Source organism: Microcaecilia unicolor, chromosome 7 (genome assembly GCF_901765095.1).
Source record: "Microcaecilia unicolor chromosome 7, aMicUni1.1, whole genome shotgun sequence".
In the NCBI taxonomy this organism is placed as follows: domain Eukaryota; kingdom Metazoa; phylum Chordata; class Amphibia; order Gymnophiona; family Siphonopidae; genus Microcaecilia; species Microcaecilia unicolor.
In genome coordinates this window covers 255,040,417-255,054,157 of record NC_044037.1, presented here as the reverse complement: position 1 = coordinate 255,054,157, position 13,741 = coordinate 255,040,417, and the positions used below count along the sequence as shown (strand labels likewise).

General features: G+C 38.2%; 1 protein-coding gene across 6 annotated transcripts in view; it reads right to left on the bottom strand.

Moving 5' to 3' along the window:
• ORC4 (origin recognition complex subunit 4) overlaps window positions 1-13,741 on the bottom strand; it is a 119,203-nt gene that overhangs the window by 93,000 nt on the left and 12,462 nt on the right. The gene's annotated exons all lie outside the window — the stretch shown is intronic.

The window sequence follows — 13,741 nt, the reverse complement described above, 5'->3', positions numbered from 1 at the left end:
GATCACAAGTACCAGGCAGAACACCAAAAAGTAGCAAGATTTCATACTGCTAAAACCCTTGGGGGGGGGGGGGGGCAGGAGGAGAGAGGTGGTACTACTACTAACTACCCACGTTTATGGCATATACCCTAGTCTTGTACTTTGAAAAAGAGTTAAATGGATTTCTTGGAAGGGGTGAACAAATGTGGATAAAGGTGAGCCGGTCAATATTGTGTATCTAGGGGGCATGCAATGAAGCTGGAAAGTAGTAATTTTAAAACAAATCAGAAAACATATTTCTTCATTCACCATGTAATTAAACTTGAATTCCTTGCCAGAGAATGCTGTAAAACCAATTAGCTTGGCAAGATTTAAAAAAGGCTTGGATAACTTTCTAAAAAAAAAAAAAAGTCCATAAGCCATTATTAACATGACCCTGGGGAAAATCCACTGCTGATTTCTAGGATAAGCACCATAAAAATGTATTCTGTTTTGAGATCTTGCCAGGTACTTGTGACTTGGGTTGGTCACTGCTGAAAACAGGATACTGGGCTTGATTGACCTTCCATCTGTCTCAGTATGGCAAACACTTATGTTCTTATTTGTATTTACCCATTCTGCTTGACTCAAGATTTGGGATCTATGATAAAGGTCTATTCAGACATCTCTTACAACCCTTGCCTCTATACCCTTTCCTTATATGAGAGGAGTTATTCTCTTTATCATTCTGGTCGCCTTTTTCCATACCTTTAATTACACTATATCTTTCATACAGTACTTAAGGTACGGTCTCACTATGGCATGACACAGCAGCATTTTGATATCACTTTAGTCTATTTCATTCCTAAGGTGAAATTTTGCCAGACCTGTTAATTTCCTTTCCTTTAGTTGGGCTGTACCATCCTGAAGTGGGCGTTCTCTTTATCCCAGCTGATGGAGAAAGAGAAACTCATCTTACCCAGTGCCATAACTGGTATACGGAGGGCTGCTAACTGGAAAACTCCAATATGCATCTGCAAAAGAAGGTGGTGGTCCCATAAAGCACCCCCCTACCCCATCAACTACTGCAGCTATGAACATTTGAACCTTCATTTTCTTTAAAAAAAAAAAAAAATTGGACCACCACTGGACAGAAAGACAGATCCCCGAGTCCCAGCAACAGCAATCTTTCAAGGGAGGGTCTCAGAATGGTACAGCCTGACAACAAGAAACAATTAACAATGCTGTTTACTGGGTTACGAGAATAGAAAAGGGAAAAAATGGCAATGCAGACTCAAACGATTATGCCTATAGCAGCAGCAAAATTAATCATAGCAGTGAAATGGAAACAGAAGCAGGGGCCCCACAGGTCAAGACTGGAAGTCAAAACTACATATGTTGATGGGTTTAGAAAAGTTGACTGATAGACGTCGGGGACACTATAATCCAAAAGCAGAAGAATGGCTACAACTGGAGGGGGTTTTGGGAGAGGAGGAAAAGAGACAGGAGATACTGCTTAATGAGGAAAACAGAGGGAGGGATTGGGGGGAGGTTTGGAATGAGGGGGGGATAAAAGTGAAGGGATGGGGGAAGGGGGGAAAAATAAAATAAAAAATTAGATCAGGTTAGAGCTTATATGTTGATGTTTTAACTTTGGCATTGTACAAGAGACTACGTCTCTCTGAATTTGTTATCTTGTTTTACCAATAAAACTTTTTGCAAATAAAAAAAAAAAAAAGAAAATTAACAGGTCTGACCAAAGTTTCACCTTCCTTAGCATCTGGGCTGTATCAGCCTGATTAAGCAGAGTATATCACAGCACACAAGGTCCCCCAAATGATAGCTCTACCAAAAGTCCAATACATCCAGACTGTAATGCCTCACAAAGGAATAGAGCAATGACCATGTCGCCACTCGGTAGATGTCCCCCAGCCAATGAGGTTGCTTCAGCCAGAGTCTAGTGAGCTCTCAATCCAGGAGGTACTCTTGTTCCTGCAAAATGTTGGTTTCGATGGCTGACTTCATCCAATATGCTCTCATTTACAGTACTACCTGCAAAATTGCCACCATGGAACTGAGAAGCTTTAAGTAGGCCCAGGTCCCTACTGAGCGCACAGTTTCCACTTCTGAGACTGCAGTGTGAACATGTCCTCCCTGGGAAGAACATCCTGAGCTTGCTGTCAAAATAAATTCCAGCCCAGGTGATTGAGCAGTCGCATCACTTCCACTGTAGTTGCCCTTTGAGTGGGTCTCAAAGTTTGCCTGAATTAACCAGCTGCTCATGTACAGGTAGACTCAGATACTTATGAAACCTTGTACCTCAGCAAATAGGGTAACTCAAAAGAGAGACAGACTGACCCCCCCCCCCCCCCCCACGTTTGAGACCAAGGATGAGCCTGTGTGCCCCACCCTTCATGGGGGGGGGGGGAGGGGGAATCAAAAGATTGAGTAATGCCTCTTCCCTCCCTTCTGGTGAGAGACCAGCTCCACCACCCCCAATTGAATGAACACTAGAAAATGACCTCCACTGCTTCTCATTTGAGGGTGGAGCCATAGATTAACACCATAGTGATTTCTATGCCATTATCTGTGATGCACCACCTCCAGCACCCATTAGCAGAGGTGATATGGGTTCTCATTATCATGAGTTTGCTGCCTTCTGCACCACAGAGGGGCCCAACTAACAGTCGCTGGAGACTGGCTGAGGGACCTGAATCCCTTCCAACTCAGAGTACCCCGAGAGGGCAATCCTCCAAAGTTCAGATAGGATTACCTTTTCGGGGGGGGGGGGGGGGGGGGAGGGAACAATTTGGAGGGGATTCAGGTCTCTCAGCCGATGCCCAGCGAGTGTTAGTTGGGCCCCTTGGTGGTTCAGAAGTGGCTCCTCTCTGTTCTAGATCCATACACCAAGGAAAAGGTTACACGAGGACAGTAGTCCAGAAATCACTAGGGACTGGGTTTCTCCCAGGTCCTTCACTAGCTTTTCCAATGCCACCCCCCCCCCCCCAAAAAAAAAAGGTGGCCTCTAAAGGACAACTAATTCAGCAGTATTCTGGAGGCTGAACAACGTAAGTACCTACAAGCCACTACACTATGGAGGCCATGGACCGGGAAGAAATGCAGACTGAAGTCACAGAAAATATTCACAAGGAGGCTGTCCCAGACTCCAACACCACACCACCACGAGAGCTGTTGTAGCGTGAGCCATTTTACACTGACTACACAGCCCCTACACACTACTGCCTCTACTTCCAATAATTCAGGAGATGGTCTGCAAAAAGCTGCTCTGCTTTCCTGTTGTGAGCATCCTTAAATGAAGTAGTGTCCAATGTTCCCATCAATCTGTTCCCATATGGCTTATTACGGGAACACTGGACACTAAAGGGTTAAGGAACTGGGCAACATTCTGGGAAAGGGGAAGCCTATTCCGAAAGGATGGGCTCCACCTTAACCAGGGTGGGACCAAGCTGCTGGCATCAACATTTAAAAAGGAGATAGGAGATAGAGCAGCTTTTAAACTAGAATCTAGGGGAAGGCCGACAGTCGATCAAAAGCGCATGGTTCGGAATAAGGTATCTTTCAAAGATATCACCAACACAGGGAATAGGGTATCCCGATACTGAGGTAGCAAAAGAGACCGTAGAAGATCAGGTGTCCTTAAATAAAAATCAGACAAAAGATTACAAATTAATACTGTCAAGTACTGAGCATGATGTAAATAGGAACAAACAGTTTGAAAGGTCTATATGCAAATGTCAGAAGCCTAAGAAATAAGATGGGAGAGTTAGAATATATTGCACTAAATGATAAATTAGATGTAATAGGCATGTCTGAGACCTGATGGAAGGAGGATAACCAGTGGAACACTGTCATAACGGTGTACAAATTATATCGTAGTGATAGGGTGGATCGAATTGGTGGAGGGGTAGCATTGTATGTTAAGGAGAGCCTTGAATCAAATAGATTGAAAATTCTGCAGGAAACAAAACACATCTTGGAATCCCTATGGATTGAAATTCCATGTGTAAAGGGGAAAAGGATAGTGATAGGAGTGTAATACCATCCACCTGGCCAGGATGAACAGACAGATGTAGAAATGTGAAAGGAAATTAGGGAAGCAAACAAACTGGGCAGCACAATAATATTGGGTGATTTCAATTACCCCGATATTGACAGGGTAAATGTAACATTGGGGCATGCTAGGGAGGCAAAATTCCTTGACAAAATAAAGGACTACTTTATGGAGCAGCTGGTACAGGAGCTGATCAGAGAAGGAAAAATTCTAGACTTAGTCCTTAGTGGAGCGCATGATCTAGTGCCGCATGATAACAGTGATCATAATATGATCAAATTTGATATTAGCTTTGAAGTAAGTATACACAGGAAATCCAATACGTTAGCGTTTAACTTTTAAAAAAATGAGACTACCGTAAAATGGAAACGGTTAAAAACAAACAAACACACCCTTACAGGAGCGGCTCCCAGGGTCAAAAATTTACATCAGGCATGGATGCTGTTCAAAACACAATCCTGGAAGCCCAGGCCAAATATATTCCGCGTATTTAAAAAGGCGCAAGGAAGACCAAACGACAACACACACGGTTAAAAAAATTAGGTGAAGGAAGCTATTAGAGCTAAAAGAAAATCCTTCAGAAAATGGAAGGATTCAACTGAAAATAATAAGAAACAGCATAAGGTATGGCAAGTCAAATGCAAAGTGCTGATAAGGAAGGCAAAGAGAGACTTCGAAAAAAAGACTGCATTGGAGGCAAAAAACACATAGTAAAAATTTATTTTTAAAGTATATTAAAAGCAGGAAGCTGGCAAAAGAATCGGTTGGACCGTTGGATGACCAAGGGGTAAAAGGGACAATCAGGGAAGACAAAGCCATAGCGGAGAGATTAAATGAATTCTTTGCTTCGGTCTTCACTGAGGAAGACTTGGAGTGATACCAGTGCCAGAAATGGTATTCGAAGCTTATGAGTCAGAGAAAATGAATGAAATCTCTATAGAACTAGAGGATGTAAAGGGGCAATCTGAAGAGTAGCAAATCTCCTGGACTGGATGGTATTCATCCCAGAGCACTGATAGAATTGAAAAATGAACTTGCAGAACTATTGTTAGTAATATGTAATTTATCCTTAAAATCAAGCGTGGTACCGGAAGATTGGAGGGTGGCCAATGTAACGCTGGTTTTTAAAAAAAGGATCCAGGAAATTATAGACCAGCGAGTCTTACGTTGCTGCTGGGCAAAATGGTAGAGACTGTTAAGAACAAAATTACTGAGCATATTCAAAAGCATGGATTAATGAGACAAAGCCAACATGGATTTAGTGAAGGGAAATCTTGTGTCACCAATCTATTACATTTCTTTGAATGGGTGAACAAACATGTAGATAAAGGTGAGCCGGTTGTTATTGTGTATCTGGATTTTCAAAAGGCGTTTGACAAAGTACCTCAAGAAAGACTCCACAGGAAATTGGAGAGTCATGGGATAGGAAGTAGTGTCCTACTGTGGAATAAAAACTGGTTAAAAGATAGAAAACAGAGAGTAGGGTTAAATGTTTAGTATTCTCAATGGAGAAGGGAAGTTAGGGGGGTTCTCCAGGGGTCTAAGCTGGAACCGCTGCTTTTTAACATTTATAAAATGACCTAGAAATGGGGTTAACTAGTGAGGTAATTAAATTTGCTGACACAAATTTTAAAGTTATTCAAAATAGTTAAATCATGGGAGGATTATAAAAAATTACAAGAGAACCTTACAAGACTGGGAGAATGGGCATTTAAATGGCAGATGACGTTTAATGCGAGCAAGTGCAAAGTGATGCATGTGGGAAAGAGGAACCCGAATTATAGCTACGTCATGCAGGGTTCCACGTTAGGAGTCATGGACTAAGGGATCTAGGTATCGTCGTTGATGATACGTTGAAACCTTCTGCTCAGTGTGTTGCTGCGGCTAAGAAAGCAAATAGAATATTAGGTATTATTAGGAAAGGAATGGAAAACAAAAATGAGGATAATGCCTTTGTATCGCTCCATGGTGCGACCGCACCTTGAATATTGTGTTCAATTTTGGTCGCTGCATCTCAAAAAAGATATAGTGGAATTAGAAAAGGTGCAGAGAAGGGCGACGGAAATCATATAGGGGATGGGACGACTTCCCTATGAGGAAAGACTAAAAAGCGGCTGGGGCTCTTCAGCTTGGAGAAGGAGATACGATAGAGGTCTATAAAATAATGAGTGGAGTGGAACGGGTAGATGTGAAGTGTCTGTTTACGCTTTCCAAAAATACTAGGACTAGGGGGCATGCGATGAAGTTACAAAGCAGTAAATTTAAAATGAATCGGAGAAAATGTTTCTTCACTCAACATGTAATTCAACTCTGGAATTTGTTGCCAGAAAATGTGGTAAAGGCGGTTAGCTTAGCAGAGTTTTAAAAAGGTTTGGACAGCTTCCTAAAGGAAAAGTCCATAGACCATTACTAAATTAGACTTATGGAAAGTATTTCTGGGATAAGCAGCATAAAATATTTCGTACTTTTTTGGGGATCTTACCAGGTATTTGTGACCTGGATTGGCCAGTTGGCAATAGGATGCTGGGCTTGATGGACATTTGGTCTATCCCAGTATGGCAATACGTATGCACTAAGATGCCCCACTCAACTGAAATGGGTATCTACTGTCATTATTGTGACCAGTGTGTCCACTGAAAAGTGGAAGAACTTGCTCAGGTCCTCCCAAGTCAAAGAGAAAAAAACAACCAACATCTCCAGGGAATACCCTCTGGTGCTTCTCTCTGACAAAAACCATTTACAACAGAGCCCAATGTAAGGTAAAGGGCTTTAGAGGCCGTCAAGGATAGAGACCTGTGGCTGGCACATGAGGGGCTTCTATCATCAAATCAACTAAAAGAACCAACTCCTCTCACTTGTTTAACAACGGGGGAAATGGTACCATCCCCTACACACTATCCTGCACCACCCTTATATTGAACTATTCCAGTGACAGCTCTAGTAGTGAATGCGCCTTATATGCTAAGTTTTATCACAACAGAGTAGTCCTCTGCACGCAACCTAAGTTCCTGCCAAAGGTTGTGTCAGAGTTCCATCCTTTCCACCCTGTTACTGCTGTGTTCTGTCCTTGTGGAGAGGGTGAAACCCATTTGTCCTTTCATCTGAGATACAAATCAAGGTCAGGTATACATATAAAGTAGTGCATATGAGTTTATCTTGTTGGGCAGACTGGATGGACCATATGGGAAAATTAGGTTCTTACCATGATAATTTTCTTTCCTTTAGTCATAGCAGATGAAGCCATTACGTATGGGTTGTGTCCAACAACCAGCAGGGGGAGATAGAGAGCACTCAACTTTTCACAGTGCCTCATGGCCAGCTAGCTCCACTGTCTCTTCAGTATTTGAAGCTTCCAAAGCAGTATGGCAAACCGCAATGGGAATAACATGAACTTTCCTCACAGCGACCGATGGCCCCTTAACAAGGGCATAAACTCCAAAAAAGGAGGGAATGAACTCATCCTATGCTACATAATTCTGTTAGTTTGAAGGTGTATGTGTGTAAAATTCAGCTCTGTCCCAGCTACTCTTGTTTTATGCAAATTTAGGAGGGTCAGCAAACAATGTTTTTGTCGTCAATCAAATGTCACCTGTGTTCATCAGGATTTTCTTTTTAGATGAGAAAATAATGGAAGAACACACAACTGCATGATTAACAAAAAAATTAATTTGACTGTTTTTGCTGTACTTCACTATTCCATTGCTTTAAAGTGCCATAAAGGTTAGTTAAAGATGAGGATTCCAGCTCAGGTCTTCTGAGATCTTTAGCGTGATTGTAATCAACCTGTGAAAAATAGAACAGGAGGGTAACAGAAGAAGTGGTTTATTACAAGTTACCCGACGTGGCCACGTTTCGCCCTCAGGCTGCGTCAGGGGTAAAAAAAACTACAAAATAAAAATACATAATGAGTAAAACATAAACTTCACCATTGTATATTTGATAATAAAACATATCTAAAAACACTATCACATCATATAAAATAAAAACAGATCAAATCTAAAAACATAATACAATAAAATATATCAAATCAATATCAGTTAAAAACATTCAGATTAAATATGCATGCAATAAAATAATAATTTTAATACAAGACATGATATCAACACAAAATATAATAATATCAACACTAAATGTATATCAATAGAACTGCATCGGACAAATAGGTGGAGATATACAACACTAAAATAACTAAATGACCATACATACTAAATATCACCTACCTAATAGGGGTAAAAAGCAAAGTGAACCCCTAAAAGTAGTCCTACAACCACCTAAAAATACAAAATAAAATAAATAAATAAAATCTCACAATGCTTGGCCTCAATTGCCGTCTTTTAAGCACATTCAATGATCTAAAAATATTGAAATTAATATTCACTTTGTTAAAAAGTGAGAATCAGTGGGTTTCCATGTTCTAATAGATAGCAACTCAAATCAATAGAAATTGATACAAAGTACCTAAAAACATCATACTGTTCTATGACAATCACATGTATCCTGATGATGATATCATTCAAAAGAATTCCACAGTGGCCATGAAAAAAAAAAAAAAACTGATTACAACTCACAGGCAATCCAGCACTCATTGCTGTTGTTTGAATGTACAAACATCAATTGAAATTGTGCTGTTGCCATTAGAAAAAAACTTTGTAATGGATGTAGCAATACTGATTCAGAGGCGCTCAGCCAAACTCACAGGCAATCCAGTGCTTTATGTTGCTATTTAAATGGGTGGATATCCATACATAAACCCTAATGATTTTATCATTAGAAAGAATTTAGCAATCCCACTCAGCACAACTGGCATGTAATGCAGTGTTCTTTACTGACACTTGAATAGGTAGATATACAATCATCTGTTTCAATCATAACTGTGGCAACATCCTAAACCCCCTCTAAGTATTGAAGCTAACAGCACTAAGCTGATCAGATTACACAAACTTCAATAAAACAGACATGGAGCAACAAGCAACTGGCTTAGAAAAAATAACTGACTTAGAATTCGCACTGACAAAACATATTTAAAGCAAGCCAAACTGTTTAAACAATACACACCACCATCTAAATTCCATATGGAGTATCTTATATCTTACCTTACATAAGTGCTTCCCAAGCTTACTCAGCAAACTTCACAATGCTATGTTGACTGGCAGCATTATAACAAACACTCTGATTAGTCCTTTAAATATCCCCTTTGAGAGTTCAAAGGTCAAAGAAAATTCTAGAACAAGAACCCACTAATCCAAATAAAAGTGTATATAAAATACTATGGACATCTCAAAAACAGATAAGTAAAAGTAAAAATGGAAAAAACAAAAAAAAACTTTAAAACTAAGAAACAGAGATAATTATTTTTTAAAAATCTGTCATGTGACATTTCCAGGCAAAGGATATGGAACAAGCATTGGAGACATGTAGTAACATATACTGACCACCAGGTGGCTGATTTGGTCAAACATTGGATTGAGCAGTACATAATGGCAATCTGCTGGTAGTACTATAAAAACACTGAGAGATCAGTTTCTTGATTCAACCCAAAAGGTTTAACAGTCTTAAATCTATAAATCAAACGTTGTTCAGCTTGCAATAGCAATTTGTTCACATCTCCACCTCTCCAATTTGAATATATTCTTAAGAGAACTAAAAATCTTAACTGGTTAAAATCATGTTTAAATTCACACATGTGTGCCACTACAGGTTTATCTAATACCTCTCTCTTTATTGCGCTTTTATGTTCTAAGATGCGCTTATTAAATGCTCTTATAGTTTTACCAATGTAAATAAGCCCGCATGGGCAAATTGCTGCATATATTACTTGTGAAGTCTTACAATTTGAGTAATGTTTTAACTGATATATTTCTCCTGTAACAGGGTTCAAAACATTTTGTTTTCAAATTGACTGGACAAACGGAACAATTTAAGCATGGGTAATGACCCCTTACTCTATCCTTATGAAGTGGGACTGGTAATGCTGATGGTGACAAAAAATCCTTCAAATTCTTATTTCTTTTGTATGCAATCATCAATTCTTTATTTGCAAAAGATGGAATGTTCTGGATCAATGGCCAATGAGATCTTAATATTTTAATGATATCAGAGGATAGATAATCATAATATAAAGTGCAAATAACCTTTTGGTCATTATGTTTCTTTTCCTTATTCTGCAAAAGGTCTTTTCTATGGACCTGTTTTGCTCTTGCTATACCCTTTTCAATATATTTTACAGGATAGCCTCTTTGCGTGAATCTATAAGCCATTTCTCCTATTTGCCCTTTACAATCACGATCCTCTGAACATAATTTTTTTACTCTTAAAAATTGGCTGTAAGGAAGATTACACTTTAAGGCATGACTATGACAGCTATCAAAATGTAGGAATTTGTTCTTATCAGTAGGTTTTCTATATAGTGAGGTAATAAATCTACCGGATTCCAACTGAATTTTAATATCTAAAAATGAAATTTCCTCTCTACTGAAATTAATCTGAAATTTCAAATTGCTATCTCTTGTATTAAGCCATTTGAAAAAATCCATCAACTGTGATTCACTACCAGCCCAGACCACAAAAATATCATCAATGTATCTTCGCCAAAGCATAATATTCTCTGTGAAATTATTATTCTGCAAGAATTTCTCTTCAAAACATGCCATAAACAGATTAGCTAATGAAGGTGCTACCATTGCACCCATGGCGGTACCTTTTATTTGTTTGTAAAAAGTACCTTCAAAAAAGAAATAGTTTTCTTTCAATGCTATAGTGATAAGTTCCATGATAAACTCAGTGGGTATCCTTCTAAACACACACCTATTTGATAATGCTTTCCTAATCACATCTAGAGCTTCATCCTGGGGGATATTAGTGTAGAGAGACTCCACATCAAATGTAACAAGAATGATATCTTTATTTTTAATTTGTAGATGTTCTAATATGTTAATGATGTGTGCTGAGTCTCTAATATATGAGGGGATGGATGGAACAAGAGAAGAAAGCAATTGAGACATTGAAGAAAGATAACAGTATTGTGATTAAACAGGCAGATAAAGGGGGTGCAGTTGTGCTATTAGATAAAGATCAATACACTGAAGAAATTAAGAGACAATTAAAAGACAAAAATTTTTATTTACCTTTATCTAAAGATCCAACCAGTAATTTAAAACATAAGATTGATTCTCTCATTGATATTGAGCTTGATGGTTTTCTGACAACCAAAGAAGGTATTTTTCTTAGAGTAGAACACCCACGCATCCCAACCATGTATATACTCCCAAAAATTCACAAATCCTTGATTAACCCTCCAGGGAGACCTATTTTGTCAGGCATAGGTTCTCTTTTGGAACCACTTTCCAAATTTACTGATGTATTTTTAAGACCTCTTGTTCCATCCATCCCCTCATACATACAAACAAATAAAAGGTACCGCCATGGGTGCAATGGTAGCACCTTCATTAGCTAATCTGTTTATGGCATGTTTTGAAGAGAAATTCTTGCAGAATAATAATTTCACAGAGAATATTATGCTTTGGCGAAGATACATTGATGATATTTTTGTGGTCTGGGCTGGTAGTGAATCACAGTTGATGGATTTTTTCAAATGGCTTAATACAAGAGATAGCAATTTGAAATTTCAGATTAATTTCAGTAGAGAGGAAATTTCATTTTTAGATATTAAAATTCAGTTGGAATCCGGTAGATTTATTACCTCACTATATAGAAAACCTACTGATAAGAACAAATTCCTACATTTTGATAGCTGTCATAGTCATGCCTTAAAGTGTAATCTTCCTTACAGCCAATTTTTAAGAGTAAAAAAATTATGTTCAGAGGATTGTGATTGTAAAGGGCAAATAGGAGAAATGGCTTATAGATTCACGCAAAGAGGCTATCCTGTAAAATATATTGAAAAGGGTATAGCAAGAGCAAAACAGGTCCATAGAAAAGACCTTTTGCAGAATAAGGAAAAGAAACATAATGACCAAAAGGTTATTTGCACTTTATATTATGATTATCTATCCTCTGATATCATTAAAATATTAAGATCTCATTGGCCATTGATCCAGAACATTCCATCTTTTGCAAATAAAGAATTGATGATTGCATACAAAAGAAATAAGAATTTGAAGGATTTTTTGTCACCATCAGCATTACCAGTCCCACTTCATAAGGATAGAGTAAGGGGTCATTACCCATGCTTAAATTGTTCCATTTGTCCAGTCAATTTGAAAACAAAATGTTTTGAACACCCTGTTACAGGAGAAATATATCAGTTAAAACATTACTCAAATTGTAAGACTTCACAAGTAATATATGCAGCAATTTGCCCATGCGGGCTTATTTACATTGGTAAAACTATAAGAGCATTTAATAAGCGCATCTTAGAACATAAAAGCGCAATAAAGAGAGAGGTATTAGATAAACCTGTAGTGGCACACATGTGTGAATTTAAACATGATTTTAACCAGTTAAGATTTTTAGTTCTCTTAAGAATATATTCAAATTGGAGAGGTGGAGATGTGAACAAATTGCTATTGCAAGCTGAACAACGTTTGATTTATAGATTTAAGACTGTTAAACCTTTTGGGTTGAATCAAGAAACTGATCTCTCAGTGTTTTTATAGTAGTACCAGCAGATTGCCATTATGTACTGCTCAATCCAATGTTTGACCAAATCAGCCACCTGGTGGTCAGTATATGTTACTACATGTCTCCAATGCTTGTTCCATATCCTTTGCCTGGAAATGTCACATGACAGATTTTTTAAAAATAATTATCTGTTTCTTAAAGTTTTAAAGTTTTTTTGTTCCATTTTTATTTTTACTTATCTGTTTTTGAGATGTCCATAGTATTTTATATACACTTTTATTTGGATTAGTGGGTTCTTGTTCTAGAATTTTCTTTGACCTTTGAACTCTCAAAGGGGCTATTTAAAGGACTAATCAGAGTGTTTGTTATAATGCTGCCAGTCAACATAGCATTGTGAAGTTTGCTGAGTAAGCTTGGGAAGCACTTATGTAAGGTAAGATATAAGATACTCCATATGGAATTTAGATGGTGGTGTGTATTGTTTAAACAGTTTGGCTTGCTTTAAATATGTTTTGTCAGTGCGAATTCTAAGTCAGTTATTTTTTCTAAGCCAGTTGCTTGTTGCTCCATGTCTGTTTTATTGAAGTTTGTGTAATCTGATCAGCTTAGTGCTGTTAGCTTCAATTCTTAGAGGGGGTTTAGGATGTTGCCACAGTTATGATTGAAACAGATGATTGTATATCTACCTATTCAAGTGTCAGTAAAGAACACTGCATTACATGCCAGTTGTGCTGAGTGGGATTGCTAAATTCTTTCTAATGATAAAATCATTAGGGTTTATGTATGGATATCCACCCATTTAAATAGCAACATAAAGCACTGGATTGCCTGTGAGTTTGGCTGAGCGCCTCTGAATCAGTATTGCTACATCCATTACAAAGTTTTTTCTAATGGCAACAGCACAATTTCAATTGATGTTTGTACATTCAAACAACAGCAATGAGTGCTGGATTGCCTGTGAGTTGTAATCAGTTTTTTTTTTTTTCATGGCCACTGTGGAGTTCTTTTGAATGATATCATCATCAGGATACATGTGATTGTCATAGAACAGTATGATGTTTTTAGGTACTTTGTATCAATTTCTATTGATTTGAGTTGCTATCTATTAGAACATGGAAACCCACTGATTCT